This window comes from Odontomachus brunneus, unplaced genomic scaffold (assembly GCF_010583005.1).
Source record: "Odontomachus brunneus isolate Ranch 3 - 2012 unplaced genomic scaffold, Obru_v1 Obru_scaffold_044, whole genome shotgun sequence".
Lineage (NCBI taxonomy): Eukaryota > Metazoa > Arthropoda > Insecta > Hymenoptera > Formicidae > Odontomachus > Odontomachus brunneus.
This window is the reverse complement of record NW_022639494.1, coordinates 1,240,561-1,268,373: the sequence shown is the minus strand read 5'-3', so window position 1 is coordinate 1,268,373 and position 27,813 is coordinate 1,240,561. Positions and strand designations below refer to the sequence as shown.

At 44.5% G+C, this 27,813-nt stretch overlaps 1 protein-coding gene across 5 annotated transcripts in view; it reads right to left on the bottom strand.

Moving 5' to 3' along the window:
* Positions 1 to 27,813, bottom strand: part of LOC116844664 (nucleolysin TIAR) — a 475,685-nt gene that overhangs the window by 280,571 nt on the left and 167,301 nt on the right. The gene's annotated exons all lie outside the window — the stretch shown is intronic.

Below are 27,813 nucleotides of genomic sequence, written 5' to 3'. Positions count from 1 at the left end.
CGGGGGGGGGGGGGGGGGGTCAGCCCCCTCCCGAATTTGTTTCGCCTCGATGCGGAGGATATCCTCGACTGTCTGTGACAAATTTATTTCGCGATGCCGTCTTTTGGGGAAGTCGACGTCGAGATTGCGCCGCAACGAAGAGAAATTAAAAATTGCGACCGCGGACGAGAGGATCTTGCCCGTTTTTGTATAGATTCTAGGCGGCTAATAACGGGACTTGGCTAAGATAAAAGACTGTTATTTCGAAGGATCAAAATGTCGCATTAACAAAATTCTCCGAGTCTATTCAAAGACATACTCTTGAATCATTGGAAAAATGTACCGAGTGACATTTCTTTATTCCATTTCCCGGCGTCCGCGGTGATGGTAGTGATGGACAACGTAAACTACTTTGAAATACCAATTTGAAGTATCTATCATCTGCTCAGCAACGGATATCAGATTTTCGATAGTCTGCCGTTCCTCCACCGATCAGTGTGCGAATCATTACTAGTCACGAGGGGCCCAAAATAGGCAAGGTTCTTCGCTGCACTCGTGTTACCGCAACAACTGGTAGTGCTCGTTAAATACCTCGGAAATGTCTTTCGTGATCGGATTGTCTGATGCTAATTGTGAAAGGCGAGCGACAGCCGTGTCGCGATAACGACGGATCGATAATCCGTGCGTGTTATGTTAATTACTAATTAACTGTACCAGTGCTGAGAATAAATAAATCGGAGATTCGCGCATTACGGCAGTCGCAGGGCAATCGTTTACGCGTCGATACACCGCGGGCAGAAAATTGATTTACAATGACGTCACTTTCAGCGCGACCGCAATAACCGCCATGGTTTCGATAGTGCTTGAATTTCAATTTGTCCACCATTAATTGATTATACTGGTCAGAATGGAATCAATACTGCTAGCTCCCGTTGACAATTTATGAGTTATTCTAATCAGCGCGCAGACGCTCATAAATTTTCAGATAGATCGGCTATTCTTAGCGTGGTGCGTTCCGACGATCCTATCCTATCGTCGTGTATATTAATAGACGACCGATCCTCCGCCTCTCCGGCCCCCGACGATACTCTATCCGTTATGCGGCCGTAATTTCTCGCTCTTTCCTCTTTATAAAAAATGGTGGAGCGCATAAAATCTCAAGAGCGCTGCGCAGCGCCGTTTCTTGCGAGGAGAAATATTTTTTCCGCGTACATACATCACATCGGCGAGATTTAGTAGCTGTGAGAAACGCGATTTTGTTACTCTATGCGTTTTAATTTTTAAACAACACTTTATCACGAAGTTCGTACTTTCGGTGCCCCGTCGAGCTGCGCGACGCGACGCGACGCGGCGCGGCGCGCAACTCATTTCCCCGCCGTAACACACAGCCGTAAGCTGCATTTACATAGATTGCACGAATTATGTAAACGGCGCGGCGAATAGACGGCTCGCGCGCGAATTTCGCGCGAAATCACATTTTTCATAGTATGTGTCGCGCGGCGCTCTCGATATCGGCCGTAGTAACGCCGAAGTAAGACTACTCGCCGCGGCGTATGTATAAAGCGACGTGTAACGCGCTTAAATTTCGAAGTTTCAGCTACAGTCCAAGTTTTTCATCGATTCTACCGAGCGCCCGCACGAGATCGCCCCCGGCTAGGGCCGTACATCTTTTTATTCACACCGGCTATAATTCAACGGCAGTACGCTCTCTGTTACTGCGTCGGACAGTTCCGTGATTACGGCTGCATCCCCAGGTACGCGTGTGCGCCCCGAGATCCAGAAGCGTTTTAGTACGTCAAGTTTTCCCCCGGTTTTCTATTTATTCATTGACCAAACCGCTTACCCCCGCAGTGTCGCTCGCGCGCGCTCGCGTACGGGGGAAGTTTCCTTCCGGCTTTCTTGCTCGAAAAGTTAAGGGAACAGCACCAAATCCCTCGTGCACACGGCCGCACGAGCGTTTGTTTCGAATGCGGGTGTTAGCCGCATACGTGTACACCGTGGCGGAGTTTCAGTCGGCGGTTGGGTAGGGAATACATACACCAAAGAGAGGAAGGGAGAGAGGAAGAGCGAAAGAGAGACAGGACTTCGGGGTGGAGGGGGCCCCGCAGGCTAGTCTTCGCGCGCCTCTATGTGAGAGGATGTTGGTGGTAGTGACGGCGATAGCGGTCCCGTTGCTTGTGCGCGCACTTCTCCGTGTAGACGGAGGAATACTTCGCCACACCGCACTAACCTATGATATATGATTATGCCGCATGCCCTCCGTTCGTATCTTATTATGTATTACCGCTGGCGTACACAGCCGCTTCGCCCACCCTCCTTGCCGCCGAGCGAGGGTGCCTACCCCGAGGATCGGAGTGGCTTCGGTTTGTCTGCTCCGTCGCGGATCGCCTGCCTTTTATCGGAGTGCATTTTAACGCAAGTCTCGGACACGGATTCACGATTACGGACATGTGTGCGTCAAATGGACAGTCCGAACGTCGAGAGAGAGAGAGAGAGAGAGAGAGAGAGAGAGAGAGAGAGAGAGTAAAATGAAAAACAGAAAGTGGAAAATATGTGGCAAAGATGAAATGGGTCTAATAGGATCCAAGCGGATCTCTGGCTGCGCTGAAGAGAGAGCTTTTCTGTCCAAGATTACTCGTCAGATGTACAAAATGAAAACAACTTATATAAAAGAAGAAAACTATAATATTCTTTCCAGTGTATCTTATTTGTATCCTTGATTGAAATTGCTGAAATATAGGATGATTCGAGTTAGATTTCGAGCGGCATAAGATAACGATATGCAATGTCGTGCACAGACACACCCGAAACTTTTCATATTGCCGTTTTAACGATAATTCGGTTATTGATTCGGCCGTATGCGCGCGAGCGACGCTTTAAGCGTCTTCCTGTCGTGTTTGTGATTCCAAACTCGCCTGTCGTTATTTAATCGAGTGCGATATTCGTGCACCAATCGCGCCACTCGTTGTTTTTGTATTCTCTTTCGCGAGTAATTGCCTAGTACAGGAGTTTGAACGGTCTTTTAAATGCCTGGCAGCGAATGCACCGATATAACGCTGAACGAAATACTCAAAATACAGCGCTGCAATAGACATCGTCCATAGGGAAATGCAGCGTCAATAAAATTTGATAAGTCTGACAAATCGGTATACGGTATTGATGTAGCCGTCGTTATGGGAACGATGTCAAATATTTATGGACAGATGTATCTAAACAGAGTGCATACGGCGTACATACGTGTTGCTAACGATGAGATGTAAGAGCGATTTCGATATCGGCGTTCGCGCTAACAGAGCTTTATCAATCGTGACTTCTCTCCCTCTTTCTCGCTTGGTCCCGGGAAGATTTGTACACGCGATAAACTTGCATTATGTATCCGCCGAAATATTTTCCGCGTATTTCCGTGGCGTTGAAATGCTTTTTACGAAAAACGAGATGAAAGAGTAAATATTGCGTGCACTTTTTACCATCACATTGCCGTATACGTCTTGATTTATTTGATCATTGAGCAACGCTACACGCGCGAGAGAATAACAACGAAATTTTGTTCAGCACCGGCTTCGTTACACGGAGAAATTTACAATTACCCCTCAGGGAAACACTGGTTTGTGTATAGTAGGTCACCGGCAAATGTGCATTCCATGCATACGCGAGATCGGCCGTCGTTTAAATAATAAAAGATCAATCGCCGTAAATCGTTTTCCGCTAGCGGCGCACCTTGTGCGTCAAGCCGGGCGTACCGAAGGCCCGCTGTTCCTCGTTCTAAATGAAATAGAGGCGACCACGCGCTCGTCTTTTAAGAGCGACAACAATGTGCGCGTCGAGCAAAGTTCGGATAAGTTGATACGAGTTTGCCAGCTTCCTATGATACGATTATGTAGTTTCCTATCTCTGCAAAACTTTGCACGCGACTATGTCCTTCGTGATTTGCTTAAAGCCGGCGTGCGCGCGCGGTTGAGTGACAGACAGAGCGTGCACGAGAGGAGGTTTCACTTTCGATCATACGTACGTGACATTCTTTAATAAATCGCTCGTCGACGACGCGGAGGACGCGCTTGAATCGCGACAAAGCGGGAAAAGCGCACAAGTCAGAAAGCGGCCTTAAACGTAGCCGCGCTCTTTCGCCGAGTGAATTTTGCACGTTACACTCTCGGTGACTCTACGTAAAACGAAGTTTGGCCATAGTTGCGCCGGCAGCTCGACGACGAACGATGCGCTAGGCATTCTTGACAGAAAGCACGTACGCGTTCGCTAAGGTTAAGCGAGAAGGGGCGAGCTTTCGGCGAAAGCCTCTCTCATCGTGAACACCCATCCCGTGGAATGCGTTCCCCTTCAAGTGGCTCCTCGTCTCGCGAAACATTCTAAACGCGTGGCCCGAGAGTCGCTCCGCGTGCACATGCAGTCGCAGAAGCGAGTGTTTACTCCGTCCGAGAAATGTGCTTTCTGGACCTACGCATCGCGCGATATGTTTGAGTTGCTCGCAGGATGTCCATTATGTTATCGCGCGTAGTCGGTGGTGTTTGAAAATAGAGGAGCAGTGTTCTCGATTATTCGCGCCAAAGGTTTCCCTCGATGATTTCGTGCACTTTGCTTTGCGTCGCGTTCGACAAAATATGTTAACTTTATATGTAACGCGATATTTTAACGATGTTAAGGGAATAAACTTGGAATGTAGCTGGCAAGTTATATTTGCATCTACAGTTCAATTTCAAACATAACTAGTGGATCTTGGATACATGTGACGTTTAGCATAACTACTTAACCTGGGAAATTTCATTTTAGCGAAACTTAGAATTGCCACATTTAACGTTCACAGTCACAAGAATATAACCACGAGGAATGAATTCGATTTACAGTTTCTAGTTATAATCCAAGATCTCATTTTGGCATAAACTATGTTTAACGCCCATCGCGACGAGAATAGTAAGCTATAGTAGAACGAAATGTATGAATTTGAGAAAGCATAAAGTTTCGTATCTAAAGAAACGATCAATCAAAGTAGTCCCGTAATAACAATAATGAACGAGTATCTGGGATTGCAGTGTTTGCGCAAGAGGTCCTAAGAATTTATATTCTGTTTCCCGCGAACCTGCGGGATGTTTCTTCGGCTTTGCTTCGCGCGTGTAAGATATATGTATATAAATAGAGAGCTGTTTGCGAACTGAGATTGCTATGGGATTTCTTCGCCTGTATGTTTAAGGTCCAATAGAATGCATACATTGTCATTTATTTCTCGGCTAAAGTCAAGCAATAAAAGTAAGTTTACTCTGAAACTGTGTGTCTCGGAATTGAATTCAAAAATTCTGTTTAACTTTAGTCGATCGCGATTTCAATCTATCTGAACAATACTCGCTCGGGCAATAACAAATGACGGTAAAATAGGAGCTTTCCGTAACTGAAACGAACTACGACGCTAGTAAACACGGCCGCGTGGGAAGTCTTGCTACGCGAAGAATTGTCCAAGTGGGTGCAACGAGCGAGGAGGAAAGTATCGTTTCTGGTTTGTTCTGTATCGCAATCAATTGGACACCATCGAGTCTTAATTCTCTCCTCTATGACTCTTCTTTGAAGCTTTTAAAGGTGCCGAGAATAAACTTACTCATTGAAACTACGTAATCAATATCTGTCAATTGCGAAAATAGACGGTATCGCGTGGGAAATCACTTTTCTTCGTAATATGACATAATTGCAAGAATCGTATCGAGAGAGAGAGAGAGAGAGAGAGAGAGAGAGAGAGAGAGAGAGAGAGAGAGAGAGAGAAGAGATTACACGTAAGTATCGTGATTGTCCGCGACAAACGACTTTATCGGCGTAGTCGAGCATCTCGACAGCACGCGCAACGTTATTAATATATACGTTATTATTGAGCACAGCGTAATCTGGCGTGCGATTTGATTTTAAATCGCGCCGGTCACAGCGCTTCGTACAAAATATTTCGAACACACCTTTCGCATTTCCTCATTTTCGTTGGGAAAAGTAGAGAGAATTTAATGAATGCATATAAATGTAAATCTCCTACGCGATATGCATACTTTTTTATTAAACTATGATCGCGAATTCATGTATTCTTTCTTTTTTTTTTATTTTATTTTCAGCATTCTCGTCTATTTGTAGGAAAACCCCGAAATTTGTGCACACGAAACTGGATGCATATGAAAATCAGAAACTACAGCGTGTAGTCAGAAATTTTTTTATCGTAACTTATTTACGAAATAATGTAAAATATTGGCGTGTATGCTATTATCTTGCAATCCTATATTCATGAAGCTATATTTTATTTTCTGGATAAAGATACGAAATTTTCTCGTTCGATCAATTATTCGCAACCGCTTGCGTATCGGCGTCACGCGAGATTAATGTGCATTATTGTACACAGAAAAAATAATTCCCTTAGTGTTACTGAATTTTCTGTTACCTGGGAAGCGGACAAAAAACTCATTTGTATAAACAGAGATGGATTCCTGTAGAGTTTGAACGCAACTAAATAATCAGACGAATGTTTTCGGTCACGACAACAGAGATATTATTTCTCGTCGGTGAACTCTTCATCTGAACCCTCCTATTTAATGTTACACGAATTCTTTTTTCCGTGTGCGAATGAGCGCGCAGCGCATTATTGATAACTCGTCGGGTCTCATACCGGTGCGCGCGCGTTCAATCAGAATACGATAGGTCTCTTCGGATGGAAATCTTGAACGTGCCTTTCTTTAGCGGAGCTTTAGAGATAACAAGGAAGAGGGACAACGAGAGAGGCGAGGACTTTAAAACATTCGCGTGTACTTTTAACGGCCTTCTGCTAGAGAGATGCTGACAGTGGATAACTCCTTTGTTTCTCTCGTCGACCCTCCCGTCGCCCTTTAGCCGCCGCACGTAGAAAAGGCGACAGCGAGAGCGAGTCTTTGAGTGGCAGCGTCGAGGGGGGAAAGGTGGCGAATGCAGCAGTTACGGGAGTCAAACGCCGAATACTTCCGTCGATATTTAAATTCCGCGTCAGAGCGACGACGAGCGACGACGAGCGACGACGGCGACGACAAACGAAGCCGACGCGACGAGACGGGTCACGGACGTCGCGTTTCTCTGACTTTGATCCTCCCGGTAATTACATTCTTTCGGTTTGGAGACGCACGGCTGCAACCCCGAGACGTCTTCGCCGTGGCGCCTTCTCCAAAAATCTCTTCGTCGTCGCCGTCCGTCTCTCGTGGCATACGTGGATGTAAGCCGCGCTCACCTTTGTACACTGCGACACGTATTCGCATGCCATGGATCCTGTCACGTAATCCTTTCCCTACACAGGGGTATTGGCTCGGCGAATTCCTGCGCGCTTCTCGTGTATTATGATTGGGACGCTAATTTTCTTGCGCGACGCGACACGCATTTTCCGTTGTTGCAGCCGAGATGCAATCGCGACGAATTTGGCATCGCGTCCAATGCTCGGACGGCAGAGGGTGACCCGGAGGGTAGGTCGTAATAATTTCGATTGCATTTTGCAACCGCTTGTCGTGGTTAAAAGCACTTTACTAGGAAGCCACTCTGAGATTGCAGAGTTTTCCAAGGGTGATTTATTATTTTGCGTCATAGACGAGGCGCAGGCTTTCACTCAGCAATGAAAGGTTAAACTCCAATTACAGCGAGCGTTACAATCGTCGCTCGTTACAATTGACCCTCGGGGTTCAGTCCGTGCCCCGAGAAATGAAATGACACGGTGCGCCCGTTGATCAAGTTAACTAATGTTAGCAGACAGTTACCGCCGCCGCCGCGAAAAGTTGTTATTATTTCTTCAGGCCGCGGTGGCCGCGAGGCACGTAATTGCGCGCAAATTGCACGAGCCGGCCGCGATGTGACCGCGCGCGGCTGTAATTTAGATTACCACCGAAATTGACACGTAGTCGTATGCAATCGTCTCGTAAGCGCCACTTAATAAGGCAAGGTCGTTAAAAGACCATCGCGTGACCGATGCCTGCGATGATCAGTGGTTGCTTGATGGTGCGCTCGCGCTCTTGCCCAGCCGTACTTGAAAAATTTCCTCGAACCGTGCGCCCCGCGAAGAAAAAAGAAGGCACACGCGCGTAACGTGGGGATCGACCAGAAGACGGTGACGATCATTTCCGGGCGTAAGTAGGTAGAAATAAATCATGCGCGCTTTGAGCTATATGTCATTCGCGGTAAAGTATCAGCACGAAACGGTTGTTCCGATGTGTACGTCGCAGTGCGGGGATCTAGCGTTCATGGCTTCCCCCGGGACTATCGATTTACGAGTTTTCCACCTGAGCAAACGAGAAGTTTAAAAAGGCTAAGAAAGTTCCCAGCCGTCATCCTTTCTCTGTCGGATGCGCGCAATATGATATCGTTAAAGGACGACATAAACTTCGCAAGTTAGATTACAGCCGTATCGCGTATAGCGAGTTAACGTAATTAGCTATTCGGAAATATTTAAGTTTGTAACGAAGAGCGATCGACGTGCTGGCGCGTCGATGTTATAACAATAACACGTTACGGCGACCATTCGCCGTAACGAGATGGGAATAAGTGTAATCGGTAGTAACATCAAAGAGCGATAAATTTTTATTATTATTTCGCGCGCGCGCGTTTTTACCTTTTTCATCGATTCCACGTTGAAAATTGCTTTATCATTCGACCGTACGTTATTTCTAAATAGCAGTAAATGGTCTCATTTACATCAGACAATTTAATTACGAGAAACTGCGGCGCGTTTTAATACCATTTTATCAAAGGACCTGAAATTCAATTCGCCCCGTGTAAATGGCGAGATGTACTCGCAGCCTGCAGAACCCCCGTTGGAATGCATTGTTAATACGTCGTTCGAGAACATTTTAGGCCTCTTAAAACACGTGCCATGCCTAAAGAAACTTGTAGTCTTTAAAACCCGCTTTGAAGAATTCGTCTGTCCTTGTCGCACGCGTGCATTCCGTGTACTCTCAGATTATACTAAAAGTTTGATGAAAAATGGTGAAACGTAAAAGATTGACGGGAAGGAGAACCGTGGAAGGTAGAGAGAAATAGGGGAAAGGGAAGAAGGACGAGTGAGGAAAAAAGTAACAATCGAGTTGATGGCAGAGAAGAAGAGAGAGAGAGAGAGAGAGAGAGAGAGAGAGAGAGAGAGAGAGAGAGAGAAAGGAGGGGAGGGAGAAGGAGAGAAAGGAAAACGAGAGAGAAAGAGGGTGGAAGAGAAAACGAAAGAATACGCCGTACTCTCCACGGCTTCTCGCGGATTGCAAGAGAGCGAGATTGACGTGTATATCCGCTCTCTGCTCAATAAAACACGCGAAACAAAAAGCCATCGTAAAACATCGGTTTAAACTTTCATGCGAGTCTGCCCAGATGCTTCCGTCGCGTTGCCCCTTTCTCTCTCTCTCTCCCCGTTCCACGGTGCTATCCTCTCAACAGTCTCTACTCTTACTTCTCTCGTACGATTCCGTAGACTTTAACATGGAAATTTTTCCTGCGAAAAAATTGCCGGGCCTAACATGTCGGTTCTACGGTCTCTGCCACTTCATTCGGCAACATTGTTTGGGGACCACCGGACATACGAATGCATCAGCCAGCCCGATAAAAGGGTATATGCAATGTTATTACAAGAGATCATATTTCTAAACGGTATAGTGCGCAGTAACATGGACTGCCATAAAACGATTGTTACAAATGCATACATCTGATATGTTTTTTAAACTGCAAAATGAAAAAGCGAGAAAAAAGAAAGAGGAGAGAGAGCTTTTCACATAGCGAATGATTGCTAATGCAAGTGATTTTCAATAATTTTTGTAAAAATAAATGGTGTGTTTCTTGTAACATATGTCTTTGTAACATGAAAAAGAAGCAAGAATAAAAAATGAGAATGGAAATGGAAATTATCAACAAAGAAAATTACATAATTACGTTAAATCCTCCATTTTGTTAACTTTACATTCAACTGTATCACACGTTGATACACGATAATATTCGCTAAGTATCTATCATACGAATTTATTCGCCGAAAGGGGAAATGCTTTGTAAAATGATATATACGGCGCTTTATTAATGGCGTTATCATCTTCGCTAACCATCGATAAATCACGGAATTCTTTTACCGGATACGCATAAAATGGACCGTATACGCATTGATCCAATTTGTCCCGATAATGTATACTCGCCGGTCGCGCGCTGAGTAATGCTGGAGAAGATACAGAACGTTTGTTCCATTATTATGGTTTATGTTCCGCCGCTCGCAGGATATTTTCGGTGCATGGACTGGAGATGGCGTATCGAGTTTTACGAATAGTCGAGATATTGTCATTAAATCACAGCACAGCGAGTATCGCCCGCTAAATCATAGCATTATCCACGAAGATAGATCTACTGCAAGACGAAAAAATGTCCGACTGTTCCGGCCGGAAGCAACCTTTTGTGTCCGAAACAAAAGGAGTCTAATCTCACGGGATGTTTCTTAACTAGCCGGCAAATGAAGGAGATAACGTCTAGAGAAGGAGCTTTCTTTTGGATTTCGAGCCTCTTCTTGGCAGAAAAGAAGGAGAGAGCGAGATAGCGAGAGGACGAGAGGACGAGAGAACAAGGATCCTTTGTCTGCAAAATTAAATGATAAAAACATGTCATACTTTCGCATCACTTGGACGGGTCTGTCTTTGCCTCTCTTTTTCCTTCTCCCTCTCTCTCTCTCTCTCTCTCTCTGTCTATCTGTCTGTCTGTCTTACATTCGCCTTATTCGTGCTACCGCGCCTTCGCGTGGCTCAGCTCCTGATCCCTCCGTCCTATTTTAATAAGAGATTACGCGAAAGCACGAAGTCTTCCGCGTTCTTGCCTTCATTCTCTTGAAACTAGTCAACCGTGCCGCCGTCTTAATACCGCTCCGCGTCTTTCCGCACCCGCGAGAAGCGGGAAACGCATAATTACTTTTATAAGGTGCGCGAGAGCACTTGTCACTGCACAGCGTGCGGAGTGCTGAATGAAGACCTCGACTAAAAAGCCGAAAAGAAGATTGATCCCCTACTCGGTATTGTGCGCGTGAATATCACGTGAAATGGGCATTTACATAACAAGCACGCCACGAGTAAATAGGTTACGGGCTAGGCTATGTATGTGCAACACTGTGATTATTATTATTATTATCAATGTGTTTCGCGCGATATCGCTTCATCCGTTGCTTCAGTCACGTAAACAAGCGGTTATATCTCATTTATAAAGCGCAAATCAATTGACGTGAGAAATGTGCAGTTTGTGAATCCGAAAAGCAGATTAAAAAGGCTCGCTCCGGCATTAAAACGAGGCCCTGACACGTGCGCGAAATAACGACGATTACACGGATTCGACGAGCTTTTCTCGTCTTACTCGTATTCCACTCTCTCTCTCTCTCTCTCTCTGCAAATCCTGTTTTATGACTCTTCAAACATTATTACAAATCACGTCGCGCATGTGAAAAAGCGGATTGCAAGCTGTCACTCCGTCACAGACATCGTGAAGTAGCGCCGGCCATTAATTCAAAGGGACTTATTCTTGCAGCGTAGAAAAGCCAGCGATCAATTACATATTTTTCCCAGACTGTCATGACTGCCGATATGCTTTTGTACGAGAGTTTCCCTATAGTACTTACGCATTTCTAAGACGTATCCGACGACGCTGTAGTGTGGTCCTTTGAGTTGTGCCGCTCGGCGAACATCAAGACCGAGACGGATTCGAGAGTACCGTGTAATAAAAGGATTGTGATTCGATCAGAAAGTATACGATTGAAATAGCGTAGGGGAAGAGCCACGGCGGGCGACGTTACCTCAGCGCCTGATCGCACACGTACTGCTTCTACTACACGCGTATCTCTTACCGGGAGCATGGCTGACTCTATTGTCCGTCTCTACTTACTACCGCCTGTCTCGAGCGGGGATGTTCAACAATCGAGCTACCTTTTGCTTTGAACCGACCTCGATTTTTTCCAGCTACGTATTCGTACCATGACCGACGTGACTGCCGTTTTTATTAAATCGACGCGTAATGGACTTGGGTCGTATATGCGACCAAGGAGCAAGACCGAGGAGAGTCTTAATGAGCGATTAGCGATCCGATTCAATATCTAATCGCGACTTGTAAGTCGACTGTCAAGAGAAGAACAATCGCGATAATAAAAAGCACTTGAATCGTATCTCAAGGATAAAAGATATAAAAAAGATTTAGTGCGAGAGATGCGATTCAATCGCGGTTCGGGAAATATCCTCGACGCACCGTAGATATGACCGTTACCATTAATAAAATCGCTCTTAAAAAGGAGAAACATAAATAACTGCCATGAAATTGGATGCCTCGTACCACAACCACAGAAAATTCAACCGTAAAAAGAGGAAGACCGTCCCGGAAGAACAGCCATTTCCTTGAAAGCATCTCGCATGTGAAGTTAGATTCAATTCGATGAAACGTTTGTTCTTAACGCATTGACCGTATCTTTGTCCTCCAACGACCTGGAATAATTTGTATGATCGCTCGGGCATGATGAAACGGCTTAAATCATTTTCTCAGGAAACTTAAACTGCAAGCACCGTACGCAATGGTTACCCCCCGGCGCGGACAATAATAAATTACGATGCTTTTATTTACAGCGACTACCCTACGTATCGCGCTACGTACGTATTCAGTTGCACACACATACGTAAAAAAAATACTAATCACATGATTGCAAGAACAACTGGGCGATAAACGTGTGATGTTTACGGTGCGATTTACGGCATTTGCGTAATTTGATACAGACAAGTTTACTACGACCGAAAAAGCGGTATATTAGATCGGTATTACGTATAAGGTAACACGGATACATGTGCCTAGAGTGCGCCTATTCCGATAATTTTATGCTATTTTATGGGAAACTCTAGCACATAAATTTAACACGTTCGCCCGTGGAGCACGGGGATAGAATTATGAGCGTCGCATGCATTATTACACCCAATGTAGCTAGCTACCTTACTATGTGAATAGTTTGTGGTGCAAAAAGTAGCGCACAGGTTATCATCGATATCTTTCGGTCCGCTCTAATACATCGACAATTTTACAAATGAAAGTCATGCTCTCTGTAAAAAATATTATTCATGCATAAACACGCGGCCGTCAGAAAGTGTTGCAAAGGATTCTGTGAATACCCAGTGAACATTTTGTAATGTCCTGCAAACATTTTAATCAGTCGTATTATGGTGGTATGCTCATTGCTAATAAGTCACTCGTGTTTACACAATGTGGAACGGAAAAGGAAAGAGAAAAATAGATATATAACTCCACAAAGGAGGTTATGGCATATACGCGATATATCCAGTTAATTAAGCGAGGCAACTGCAAACTCGGTCACGCATAAATAAGCGGCGGCAATTGCAACGACGAACGATACCAGACGGTGAGCTCCGGTGCGGACAAGAAAAACGGGAAGTGGAAGAGAGCGTGGGTAGGAGAAGTACACACGCGGAACATGCGAAGATTTCGCCACGCACCCGGCAACGGCCGCGCTACCAGTTTTCAAACGCGGCTTGCGAGCTTTCGCAGCTTGCAGCGTGACCGCGCGGAAGCGCGTTTTTCTGAGCGTTTACCGATTGGACCGCCTTGGAGGCTGCGCGGCCGGGTCAGTTTGATATTGGCCGGCGCGCCAGAAGACAAGCAAAGCTCTGTGCTTTGCTATTGGCGAGGGGCGGAGCCTGCCGAAGCTTTCACGAAAGCTCTCTCGCTCTCTCGCTCTTATTCACCCTCCGTCTCACCCCATTGCGTCATATAGCTCTCGCTCTCACCCTCTCGGTCTCTCTTTCGCGCTTTCTGTCTCATATACACGCGTCCGAGCTTTCCCTCTCTCTCTCTCTCTCTCTCTCCCTCTCTCTCTCTCTCTCTCTCTCGCTCTCTCTCTCTCGATCTCATTCTGCCGCTTTGTCCTTGTCTCGTACTCGCACACGCGAGCCTCTCTCTCCCTCTCCATTTATCGCGGCACACCGCTACGGCACCCCCCCGTGTGGCCGCACAGTCAAGGATTCCTACCAAGAGAGCCACTGCACAATTTAGGTCACAATAGCCGTAAGTTTTTTTCCTCTCGAAGATTTTACCAGCTCGCGCACCAGTCGACCGCTATTAACCACCCCCGCGCTATGCACCGGGTGCCACAATACATCGAGCCACCGTCGACCAATCGCTCGTTTCCAATGCGCGTGGGGCTGCGATTCAGGCGAAGCGACCAACTTCGCCGATACGTATACCCTCGTCAGGGAAGGGTCAATTGTTTCCCGTGCGTTTTTTCTGCCGATACTCCGTGTATTTACGAGCCTCGTCGGATATCCGGCTCGCTGCCGGTGACGGCAATAATAACACGGTCGGACGTCATGGCGTTGACAAGGACGCCGTTCGCGAAATGAAATTAAGGCTTATACGGCTGAGGCCGCCGCGCGTTTTTTTCATCAAAACTTATCCGAACGAATGCATATTGAGCCACGGGGCTCTAATTGGATACGTTGATCACACGGTACGTCGTGCTATTTTGTTCGCAGTGGTATAGGTCAATAACGATCGGACGCGTTAGTCCGCATCAGAGCGTGCGTTTCCACTTACCTCAGTAGTATAACCCAATCGTGATCAGACACCGTGGTACCATCAATTTCCACGATACGTGTTTCAACGTAATTAATTTTGACGTTTGATAAAAGTCTGTAGCGTAGGGATTTTACATGAAAAGACGCTGGCGGCGTAATCATATGGTGTAACGCTTGTTGGATGAAACGCGTTCGTTTCACTCCAGAAAAAATATAACAGCACTTTTCAAGATAGCAAACCTCTAATCCGAGGTGCAAATTTTCTACTACGTCAAAACACGATTAAGCACGTGAAATTAAGATAATTGGCGCCCGGGGTAATTTTAGCGAAAGCGCCGCGATCGTTAATTGAATCCAAATTGCAGCGCGAACTTTAAAATTCTGTTTGTCGAAGAGCTTTTTGCAAATGAGCATGAATATCGTATGGCTGCCATACTCCTGGGCTTATCTCTTTGGTCCGTGATAATTTTGCGTAATGGTAACACCTCCGAAATGCGGAATTTACGAGCTGCGCGGCGGCGAGTTGTTATCCTACGTAAAACTACGAAGAGAGTCACATTCGTTAATGAGTATTTACGATTTCATATCAAAATGTAGAACGTCCGGCGTAGTGAAGAGATTTTAAGCCTGCGCGATTATTAATGTGTATTTATGTGTATAACGATGTATATACATATATATATATATATATATATATATATATATATATATAGTTTATAACGTTATCAATATGCATGGAGTAATGCTTGGTAAAGGGGAGAATTGAACGTTGTGGGTAAACGCACGCTAAAAACCCTGGAAACTTGTGTATTTCCCAAACCACATTTTACGATGAGAAAAACTGTTAGCCACATAATAGCGAAACGGCAGTATGTACGCGTGATTAAGGTAAGGCACGAGACTATTCGAGAGATTCTTCGCGCAGCAGCAAGGCGGATCGTACGAAGGGAGGAAGCCCATTGTTAATTCTAAAACAGGGTGCCGAGCTGAAAATCGTATATCGTTAGTTTACCATTGCCAGTTTACGCTCACCCGGTCGGCTACATTATTATATCCAACTCGCGCGGATTTGGCTTACGAGCGAAACTTTCTCGTAGCTCGGCTATGCACCAGCTGCGATTATACTTTGAACATGGCAGGGTATTGATGCCGATGTAGAAGCCCAAGTTAGGGAGTAGTAAGTGCGTGAGAGGCAGGAGAGGGAGAGGAGAGAAATAGATGCGAAAGAGGGAGGAAGGGGGAGAGAGAGAGAGAGAGAGAGAAAGAGAAAGAGAGAGAGAGAGAACGTCGCAGCGTGACGGCGCGCCGAGAGCGTAAGTAGGTGAGAACAGCCAACGACGCGGCGGCGGCGGTGGCGAGAGGAGAGAAAACGCGCGCGGATTCCGGATAAGTTCGCTAGCTTGACTCGCTCCGGGTTTTTAATAAATATATTAGCAGCGGGTTATACTCTCGCGGCAAGCCTTCCTATTCTCTTGCGGGGGCCGAGATTGCAACCTCCGACGCCGCAAAGTATGCTTAAGATAATCAAGCTTGTCAATAATGTAAAGTACGGCGAGCAAGTGGACCAGCGCCAGTGTGTAATCTCGCCGGTGCTTTCGGCACTTTATCTCGCTCGTTCTCGTCGACACCCCCCCCCTCCCCCGAACCACCATTTCTTAGACGGACGGTTCCTCTTTTGTTCGCTAACTCGAGTCACTTAATTTTGATTCACCGACGATTCGTGCCGGCGTCGCTTCGTTGGCCGCATGTTTTATTCACCGACGCGGCGAACTTTTGTCGTATCACCTAAATTCCGCTCGCGGCTAAGAATGGAGCAGGGCTTGAAGAGACAGGGGCAGAGAGAGGAAGGAAGAAAACAGCCCGGCGTATAACGACGGTGAGCTCATTAATCCACGATGAGAGAGGGTAATGGTTGACGATGCTCCGCTCGAACGGAGTTAATAAGGCGGCTCCTCGAATCAATCGATTTAACTGAATTCCGAGTGCGTGGCGCGGTCGTCGAGAAGCGATCGCGTCCTGCGCGGAGGAGGAAGAACGAAAGAGAGAGGCAGTGAGCCAGAGAGTTCTCTCTACATCTCCTTTGGTTCATTAAATATACCCTAAAGAAAAGTGGATGTCTATCCTGCTGTGTGACTATTGGATACGAGTCTCAGGTAGTTTGAAAGTCAGTTAGGCGAGACATCAGGAGTTCATTAACATCAGAAGATAGTTAGATTACCTGCGTCGCATTAATTTGAACAAGTAGAGACGATGTAAATCGGTTATGAGGAGCACTTAGTTACCGAGATAATTAAGTTTACGCAGCGTGCACTCGACCAAATTAAGGGAAAACGATTTGTTTGTATACGAGTTCGAAAATGACATCGTTTTTGTTTGCATTATTTTCCCAAGTAAACGGAGATGTGGAGATTCTAACATATAAGGAAATCCGGACGTATTCCTCACCAATTCTAACGAGAGAGAGAATATATAAAAGCCAAAAATAAGAGACACGTTTTTATTTATAACATATATTTTTTTATAAGCGCCTTTCCGCACGTCTTAGATTTGACGAGCGTCTTAGACGCTCTGCAAAACTAATTTTACTTATTTGATTATGAGTAAATATTTTTAAAACCGCGAGATATATGAGAAAATATTTTACGCAAAAGTTTTATACTACTTGATATATTTTATCTGTGCATTTGTGGATTTTGCAAGAACTTCACACTTTTCAACATGCTTTCACTACTCGTAATTTTTTTACAAACATCGAGATTTTTATTTACTTACGAGAAAAACATTCTCTTTGATATAAAGCTAAAGAAAATAGCAAAGACAGTTTATAATAACTAATCTACGATACTATCTAAAAGTTTTGAAAAAATAAAAAAAAACAAAGAGAGAGAGAGAGTTTTCTGTTATAAATTCACTGTATGTAATAAATAATGTTCTGAGGCCTTATTTTTGAGATACGAAATCTAAAAGTCGCGCATGTTGCAAGTAGATGCAGCACGTCACGCCGGGTGAACGCAACGCGCGCTGCAAGTAGATGCAGACGCGCCACGCTGGGCGAACACAACGCACGCTGCAAGTAGATGCCTACGCGCCATGCCGGACGAACGCAACGTGCACCGCAAGTAGTACAGCAGACGCGTTGCGTCGACCGTGCTCGTACACGGTGCTTCGTCTAGCGCGGCGTATCTGTATTTACTTACAGTGTCACGTTTAGAACTCTTACCCTAAAAATACGCTCAAACCACAATCTGTTTTCCCGTCGAAGCGACAGGAAAGAGCATTTTATTATTCGAAATTTCAGTTCCCTGATTTATACCGTAACCTATCGTTAATAATGCCCGATGTGGGACGTGCATGGCCGAATATTAAATACTGCGGAGGAGAGCGCATATGCAATTATTTTGGCTTGAGCAATGCGCAACGTCATATTTGTTTACACGACATAACAGATTTAAACACCGAGCGTAATGCATTAAAATATATGCAGATATGTCGATAGGTATATGAATTATTAAATCGCGTTATCATTATACATCTATGTGTATTGTACGACATGCATAATTATATACGTTTATAAACGATACTCGTCATTGATATTACTTTTCGCGAAAGTTTGCGCGAATTCCCATATCGGTTTTACGATCGGCCGCGTCGATGCTAATTGCCAAATTCCCGAAAATATTGATCGTATGCAGATGCACGGGTCTAGCGTTAAATAATAATCGACACAACTATAATAACTCGGGCTTCACAGATATTCTTGGCCAAGCATTCGCAGTCGTACATCACTCGAGAATGAATCTCACGCGTGATGCTTGACGCTGGCTGTATAATACTGTTCCCGGCTTCAAAATCACCGCACCGCGTGCGTAGCCATTTAATTATTTGCCGGTAATGGCCCGATGCCGGATGACAGATTCTTGGCTAATGGTTGACGGCCGTAGATCGGCCAAGCGTTGGCGCTGCTGCACCAACCGTCCGGCTCTATATCTATCCTACATGGGAATCAATCTTTGAGAGTGAATTGCTAAAATCTGCCCCGTCGATTATAAGTCCCGATTCACGGACGGGTCGTGACGGTCGCGCAAGTTCGCGCGAGCTCTGCCATTAGTTAATTGAAAACTCGCGCGGGCGTCCGCCGCCGAAATAATTTGACGAAAGTTGGGAATGTCTTAAGGGGCGCGCGAGCACGCGATAAAACGTACAACGCGACGCGCTCCGGAGGATCCGAACGTTGCACTGGGTCGAACTTCTAACGCGACTTGGCACTCGTCCTTCAAAAGCGATTTCAGTTGAGTCGAGTTACATTAACGGAACCCATGGCCGTATACGATTTCGTACGTCCTTAAGTAGCGAGATGTTATACGCCCGAGCCAGAGAAACTCGCCTTAACAATCTACCTATTTCGCCGTTGATACTCGACATCTTGCTTAACTTTGTGAGGCGCTATTTTGCCGAATTCACTTCCCGGGTATTCTCGAGTTTTACGACAGCGAACGTCGTATCATTTCGCGGGAGGGAGAGAGACGGCCAGAGAAAGAGAAAGAGAGAGAGGGAAAGAGAGAAAGCACGCAGAAAGACTTTTCATGACATAAGGCGCCGCAACATAGCGTGAGGTACGGGAGTGCACTAATGCGTTCTCTAATTGTACATCCACGTCCGGCTTATGCACCCTTTAGTGCGCCAGCACGCGCTAGTCTGACTCCGTCGTCGTCGACAATGCGAGTCTGTCGAGAGGGTTTCGATATAAGTCTTTCTATACACCGCGCGCGGCTCTTATGTTTTCCACGAGTTTCTCGATATAGATTACGCTATCGTAAACGACGCGAATAAAACACTTTTTTATGGTCAACGCGACGCAGCGACGTGAAGCGCGACCGAAGAACCAAGTTGTGAGAAAGGCTAAGTTTACACACGATAGGGAGATAATACTTTCTGCGATTCGGCGCAACATCTCTCACTCTCTCTTTCTGCAGGAAAAGAATATTAATTTTATCCGGGGAGGTACGCGGTGCAATTACGGGCAAGGTAAATCATCCGAGATAAAACTTAATTGCGATTAAAATTAAATGGCACGGAATGAAATGTTTAACAGGATGTGTATGTGTGTGTGTGTGTGCGCGCGCGCGTGTGTGTGTGTGTGATATTATATCGGTATCACGAGTGACATTTTTCGATCTGAATTTCAGGATTTATAATTCAGGATTATTTCAGGATTATAAATGCTATGATTACCACCAATATAGTCAAAATTTTAGCCCTTCGTTAAATCTTAAATTCTACAGCAGGAGTTAAGTCAGAAACGTAGATTTAATTCTAATTATACAATTTATTCCTACTTTAACTCTGATAATGTTTTAAATTTGCCTTTTCACTTGTTTAAAGTCAAAATAGGTGTTGAACGGAATACTGAGGCTGAAAGCAGAATCACAATTTCGACTCAGGTAAGTCAAATAGAATCAAAAGAGATTGATGTAGGTTTCAAAGTATCAAAGTGGGTGTTGGATGGAATAGTAAGGCTGAAAGTGGATTCAAAATTTCGACTCGAATATCCTGTTATAATAAGAACAGATGAAAAGTTAAGAACCTTTATGGCGAGCGGTAAGTACACCCACTTTCGTTCCTCCTCTCTGTCCTCCTATTGTTACGTTGTAATTTCAGTTATTCCTTTCCAATACTCGCGGAATATGTGATGTCCGTATCGACAAAAAGTTTCAGTGCTCGCTGCGATTCAGTTTAACTGTAGGTCGGAACATTTAATTAAGCTTTTATACATTTTTAAAGCATGCACAGTATATACATATTAAATCCATGTGGAATTTTATGTTCGTCAAACTCATTTAACTTTTGGACTCGCTGCACGAGTTGTAAATGGACAGCTTGTCTAGCGCCCATTTAACGGTGCGCGATTGCACATCACGCTGCATAAATCAACCTTTTAAAATATTCAATATTAACGAAATAATGAAATATAAATAATATTAATTTAAAATAATATTAATTGTTTCTGTGTGATGCTAGCGCGAGCAATTTATTATTAACTTAATATTTTACGTAAGACACACTCTTTGTGCACGATTCAATTAGTTTTCTGCGCGTATCATAACATCGTATCATGTATTATATCGAGCTTCGCACGAGATGAGATTTAACAAGTGCTCCAAAGGCGGACGTAGCTGCGCTGCTAGTCATCATTGAAAGATACGGAGCGATTTTCGTCCACTGTCGTATTTTCACATTCCGAATATTACTCCGCGCACCGAACGCGAGCGTTATTCCGACCCCTCCATTTTTTATCGCGGCCACCGACACTCTAGTTTACCGTATCGACCGGCGGCGCATTGTTTTATATCGTATACATGTCGAAAACGCTGTCTGGGACACTCGACCGCGCGGCAAATTCCATCTCCCAAATATCCCATAATACGACAGGACACGAACGCCGTGGCGTGGACGCGTCGCAGCTGCGAAGATTAACAGAAAATCAGGATCGGCACATGTGCCAAACATATCCGGGACGCGAGCACAGACAGGCGGAACAGGCGGGACAAGCCCGGACAGGAAGATCGGTAATCCGTCTCAGAGCCGACAAGCTTCGCGCGACGGCGCTGCGAAAGCCGAAGTGCCGGGAGCTTTCATCCCACGGTCTACGGGGGAGACTAATGTTTCCCGCGCCATCCATCTGGGCCCAGCCTCCTGTGTCCGTATAGTCGTGCTTATACTTGCACTCGGTGGAAATGACGCCGTAAAAGGCACACCGGTCACTTATAACCCTCTTACGGTAACGTGGGCCGCTCGACGTCGTAACGCGACGTCCTATTATTATATGCGTCGGTCGTATATAGGACACAGGCCGCGGAATCTCGCCCAGTTATACGAGAAGTATAATTTTCTCGTTTAAAGGCTGTTTTATCGGTAATATTTTAATCGTCGTCGTCGTCGTCGTACGCGATATCGCGCGGCCCGACCCCCGCGCATACGTGCGTACTCGCGGCTTCGCGTCACGTAACGTGCAGCTTGCTAATGGCAATATGTATTCTTTGATGTGCGGCTAATCAACATTGCACCGACACGTTTCGGCGTCGGGACGCGTCGCTGGCTTTTTTTTTCGAGAACGTCGTTTGGTAACATGTTTAATTCGACGATCGTTGATAATCGATAAAAACAAAAAAGAATACGCGCTACGTATTCGCGTTTGTTTTCCGCTCTTTCGTATCGCGATGTATGCGAGAGACACGGACGGAATAAAATATCCGGTTTTTAAAAGAGCCCAACCAGTGTTCGACGTGCGGCTACGTTTCAATGATATTAAGATCTCTTTGCTCTTTTTTTCTCTTCAGGACACAATTCATCCCTCCACAGTGAACAAGAGCGGCACACTTACTTGTAGAATAAATAATAGAACACGGGGAAAGAATAAGGAGGGGGAGCTGAGGAAACGAGATTAATTATACACTCTTTCTTAATGAGAATATTCCTTGTTTCAGAGAAGCCAATTTTACTTTCGCGGTAGCTTTTAATGGGAATAAATAAATAAAGGTGGCGTCCCGCGAGAGACGAACCGTAACGATTAACGTTTCATGAGCATTGATCATAAACCACACGGCGGTTTTATCGTCGGGACGTTTCTTATTGCGTTTGTGATATTTATATGGATATCCCCCGATAAATCCAGCGTTTACAGCCAAATCCGTAAAGTAAACCACGCTACATGCATGCGAAATTAAGAATTCATTCTATAAAAGTGTACTTATCCGCCGGATGTTGCGCATATCCCATTTAATTGCCGTCAAATTATTTATGCGTAGGTGTACAAAACATTTTCCATCCGATACCCGGGTGTAATCCTTGCACTCATTGCGATAAATACGCATTAGTATGAAAATACGTCGAGCTTTCTGATCTACATTATGTTATACGCCGCCCCCGCGCTCGTAGAATAAATACATATTACTCGTTACATTATCTGTACGCTGTCCGCATGCTCCACATTAAATATGTTTACCTCGCAGTATCGTGTGACACGGGAAAGTCTCTCTTTTTTCTCAAATAGTAGACCGTTAATGTCACGAGGAAAAATGTACATATACCGTTATGTTTATAAGACCGCTGTGTAATCTTACTTTATATCCGTCGTTTATACAATTCGCACATTTCAGATTATCACAACGGTTTCTTTCTTTTCTTTTTTGTTCTTTTTTATAGCAGTGTGCAGTAGTGTTTCGCATAAATAGATGAAAAGGTCCAAATACGGATTACTATCCTTGTTTTTCTTTAGCTAAAATATCTAAACTTATTATAGACAAGTATATGTGCTACTAAGCAAGTAGGGTGTCTATATTTGTAAAGAGGCGATCTTTTTAATTTTGAGATTTGCGTTATTTGAAAACAAGGTCCGAGTCACCTTTGTAATTTCAAGCAATATAGGATTTAAGATAAAAAACATATTTTATTTTATTTCTCATAATATTTATGGACATATAAATAAAAAGTAAAATATATATCTGTACGGCTTCTTACAAATAAACCTATCCAAAAAGTACACTCCGATTTCTTTCTAATTTGGCACAAATGTAGAAATACAAAAAATATTTAGGTCATATTTTTTCATTTTGGCCCTCTTTGAGTTTCACGGGCAATTTATAGCTTTTTAATGTTCTCATTCCTATCATCAACAAGTGCAACAAAAATGTATAAGAAATAAAATTGAATACAGATATAAATATAGATATATAGATATAGGTATTTTTGGTTTGTTGATTATGAATATGAAGTCAAGTATGAAAAATTATTTGTTTAAATAATAAAATGTTTAAACAAAACATGTAAAAAGTTAAAAAATTATTTATACAAATAATGTCTCGGTTTGACCGAGATTCGAACCATTTTTGACTAATTTAGTACAGATTTAAAATATTTCGGTTGGAATCTCGGCTAAAGAAATTTAGAATGGTTCGTATCTCAGCTATGCCAATTTTGTTAAAATTATTTAACTATATCTTGTATTCAATTTTACTTTTTATGCATTTTTGTTGCACTTGTTGATAATAGTGAGAACATGAAAAAGCTATAAACTGCTCGTGAAACTCAAATTGGGCCAAAATAAAAAAAATATGACCTAAATATTTTTTATGCTTCTACATTTGTGCCAAATTAGAAAGAAATCGGAGTGTAACTTTTGGGTAGGTTTACTTGTTAATAGGATCATGCAGCACCAAGCAGCATCATGCAGAGCCAAGAAAGTAGCCCATTTTTGGGCCCATATTTGGGCCTTTCCCTCTGCACCATCCGGCATAATAGTCTCAACATTTACTAGGCCCAGTAACTGTTGAGACTATTATGTCGGATTGCACGTAAACATCATTGTAAATGCAAATGCATTGCGTTCGCATATATTACGGGACTTATATTTCCGCTAATGCCGCGGCGGACTATAGCATCTTGGGAGACAGCGATAAATCAGAATCAAGAAAGCATTATTTTCTTCAAAGGTGTTATCCCGTATGATACATCACGCGAAGGAGCCTCGTTAATGCTTGTCTATCCGCGCGTGCTGTGGTCTCGTGAATTATTTATGAAAATCATAATATTTTTACGTTTTTATTCTCACTTCGCGACGTTATCAGCGGAATCTCGCACTACCGGAATTGCTCGCAAGTTGGTTAGCGAGGACACAGAGGCCCGTATATCAAAATCACCGCGTCATAAAATACGTAATTATGTGTGGTCATTATGCATAAAATATGGCGCTACGTCGACCCGTGAGTGCATAATCATTTCTTTTTTCACTTGCTATGAGAACGACGAGACGAGATGCGAGATCTCACGCGTTATAAATATTAAAGTTTCGTATGATTTTCAGTCCGGGATTACGCGAAGTACATCCTTTCAATTCCTGCACGCGCGTGAAACGAGCGCGTTCGAGCGACTTACGTAATACTTGAAGAGCAACGAGTATCCCTCTCGTTTATTAATTAACGTTATAATTCTAGAATTTCACAAACGGTAATCGCATATATCTCGCGCAAAGCAGCCGACGCACGGTCAATAGAAAATAATGTCGATTGAATTTCAAAAACAGATAATCCGAGTATTTCAAAATGGATTTTATTAATGGCAATCAAAACGCACGCCAATTATCAGTTAACGAGCGCGGAAATATTACTTGGGTCCGTTATCTGAAATATGCTCCGTGGGGCCGATTATCGAAGGGGTTCTGTATTATTCGTGAGCGAGACGCATAAGCTGACATCGCCTGATGATCCAATTTATTCTCCTTGGTTACCTCGTTTACCTCGTCGACCTAATGCTCGAAAATTGAAATTACATCGCGCGCTTTTATCAATTTTCGCGATCCGCACAGCAGCCAGTCTCTCCACCTTATATTCAGTTTTATCTCCGTTATTCACAGATATGCAGACATGTTTTCCGTTTCGAAAAACGCAATGCCGCGTAATTATCGAACTGACGTAATAAATACGGCAGCACACGCGTATCTCTGATGAAATGAGATCGTCAGAGGGATCTGACGAGATGGCACCTAATCACACGCACCAATCGCGAGTGCGTTCCGGGCTTTCGGAAATCAACGGTCGTTGTGTTCCGTTCGTCAGCAGTGGACTGTAAGAACGTTCTTATTTGTTGTCTGGTTCGATGTAGGGCACTTAACCCAATTAGTACATTGTACCTTCACTATGACGGATCTGCGTACGCGTTCTACGCGAGACTGTGTACGTGTCACGTCATACACACACATTGGCGCGAGAATATAAAGCGAGAGAGCGTGTACGGTCTTGCATTAATTTAATTAATTTCACGAGCCGCACACGTGGGCTACAATTACCGAAATGAAATTATAATAACTTGGCCTATCCTCCAGCGTTATTCTCTTAGTTCTCTCAGCCTTCCTCCTGCCTGGTTTTTTACGTAAAAGACCGAAAGACACGAGACCACCGACAAACTGCGTAAATGTGAAAAAGGGAAACTAAACGCCGCTAAAGCGTGCGCGCGCGCGTGCGCGAGTATATGCCCACTTTGTTTCCCTAGTAAACAAAAATCTCGCTACGACGCGCGTTATCTCGTCGTTTATTCTCGTCGGATTTACATTTTTTTGTAAAACAAATTGCGACTTAATCGTGACACGCCGTATGTGCGTTACGTAATCCGTTTTGCCGTTTCCCTCAATCGTGTAATCTCGAACCCACGACATGTGTGCGACATGTACGCGACCGAGTTTCCTATTCGCAAGAATATCGCTTGCCTATCACACCTTCGAAACTTAACTCCCGCGGAATACAAGATACTTTTCGAGATTTGCATTCCAAATGAATATTCTTATGCGTTTCAAATTGCTAACGCGAAAGGGAAGAGAAAGAAGACGAGATACAAGATCTGGGTAGACAAGCGACGGAACGGGGTGGTCGGGGGCAAATGAGTGAGTGAGTTTTATGTTTTATGCGGGGCGTAACGTTCCGGGATTAGCATAGTACATGATTGTAAAACCCCCCTGGCGAGCTGGAGAAGCCACAGACGCGTCATCTCCGCTTCCACTGGATATACGCGGTTTCGCTTTACAGCTCAACTTTGCAGTGTTTTTCGTTGGCACGAAGGAATTTTTACAATTTTCCACATCTCCAGCCACTTCCACGCGCGTGCTCTTTATCCGAGTCGCGGAGCCAACGTAGCGAGGTATATATCCGAAGATTCGAGATTTTATAAATTGACGTGCGTATTGAATTGGCAGATGCTGTCTTGTTAATTTCTTCCGCGAGCAACTCCTTTATTTAGAGCTCATTTCTCTTTCGAGCGAAATATTTCGGTACCTCCGAGCCAATTAAAATGCAATTACTCTCGCTTCAATATGAAAAATCACGAAACGCGCACGCTTATCGAATCAACCTTGACTTTCTTCTAAAATTCAGAATGTCAAAGGAATAAATAGTCGAGACTGAGTTGTCTTACGTCATTCAGGTGCAGTTACGTACATAGGCGATTTAATGTGAAGTAAATAATACGGAAAAAAGTTGCAGAAGGAAATTTGCAGGAAATGCAAATTTTTCTATTGTTTCGAAAGCCTTGACCCAATGCCATTGTTCACTCAATCAGTACTTCGATCTAATTCATCGTCGCGACCGGGGAATATATGCATGCCGGAAGAATTTAAATTAGTAATGATTCGCGAAAAGTTGCACCTGGAATAAAGTAAGAAATGAAAAACGTGCCACGATTCGCCCCTCCATTTCCACTCGATACGAGAATTGTCGCGTGTTAATTTGCGACAGTAGTATATCTTAATTCGACAGAAAGAAATGTTGTGCTCAACTTGTGCTTGTAACAAATAAAGCGTAGCGTCGTCGCCATTCGCACAGTTCGTAACATTGAAAAGCAAACACGAGGCGACTGCAGCTCGCGAAAGTTTCTTGACACACACGTTACAAATTCGCGCCACCGCAGCAACTTCGTTTACGCCAACTTTCCTCGTACGGAACAACGAGCCATTTCGCACTATTTAAGTTTTCACAAAGGAGCGGATTGTACATTCGATCGGTAACAATCAAGACATCTGTAAATCGACGCGAGAGTTCGAGTGAGAAATTCCCTCTAATTCGGCCCGATGGGAAATGGACATCCGGCGGTAGGTACAGAGTTGGAACTCGTGCATCGCATCGTATCCTATCGCGGCAAGCATCGCGTGGAGCGCGCTCCCGCGTCCGCTTTATTGTTCCATGGAAAAAGAAAACGAGGGGAAGGATGGCGCGGAGCCGCGGAGGCAATCCGCGACCGGAAATTTAAAAAGTTGCGCAAATACACGGGCCGCGGGTGGGTTAGATGAGAGAAAAAGAGAGGGACAGAGAGTGAGAGGCGCAGAGAGAGAGAGAGAGAGAGAGAGAGAGAGAGAGAGAGAGGGAGATGGGAGCAAGAGACGGGGGAGGGTATGTGGCGGAAACGGGGTTGGTTGGAAGGTAGGTTGGTGGATCGTGGGGGTGAAAGTATACCCGGAAAAAGGCTACGCAGACGAAATTACGTAGTTCCGAGCAATTCGTAGCCGAATGATTCGTGTATGATCAAAGTGCTCTGGCATGCTAAAGTGGTGATACACCGAGTCGATACTGCATCTGCGTCGGCGGGATTACCGCAGATTTGTACGGTACATTAGGTTTTAATCATCGATCGATGAAAGCAATCGCACGGTAGTTCGTCTATGTCGCGCTTGTTCTTCCGTTCGGTCGTTCGTTCGTTTTCTCTCTGTCCCTCTCTCTCTCTCTCTCTCTCTCTCTCTCTCTCTCTCTCT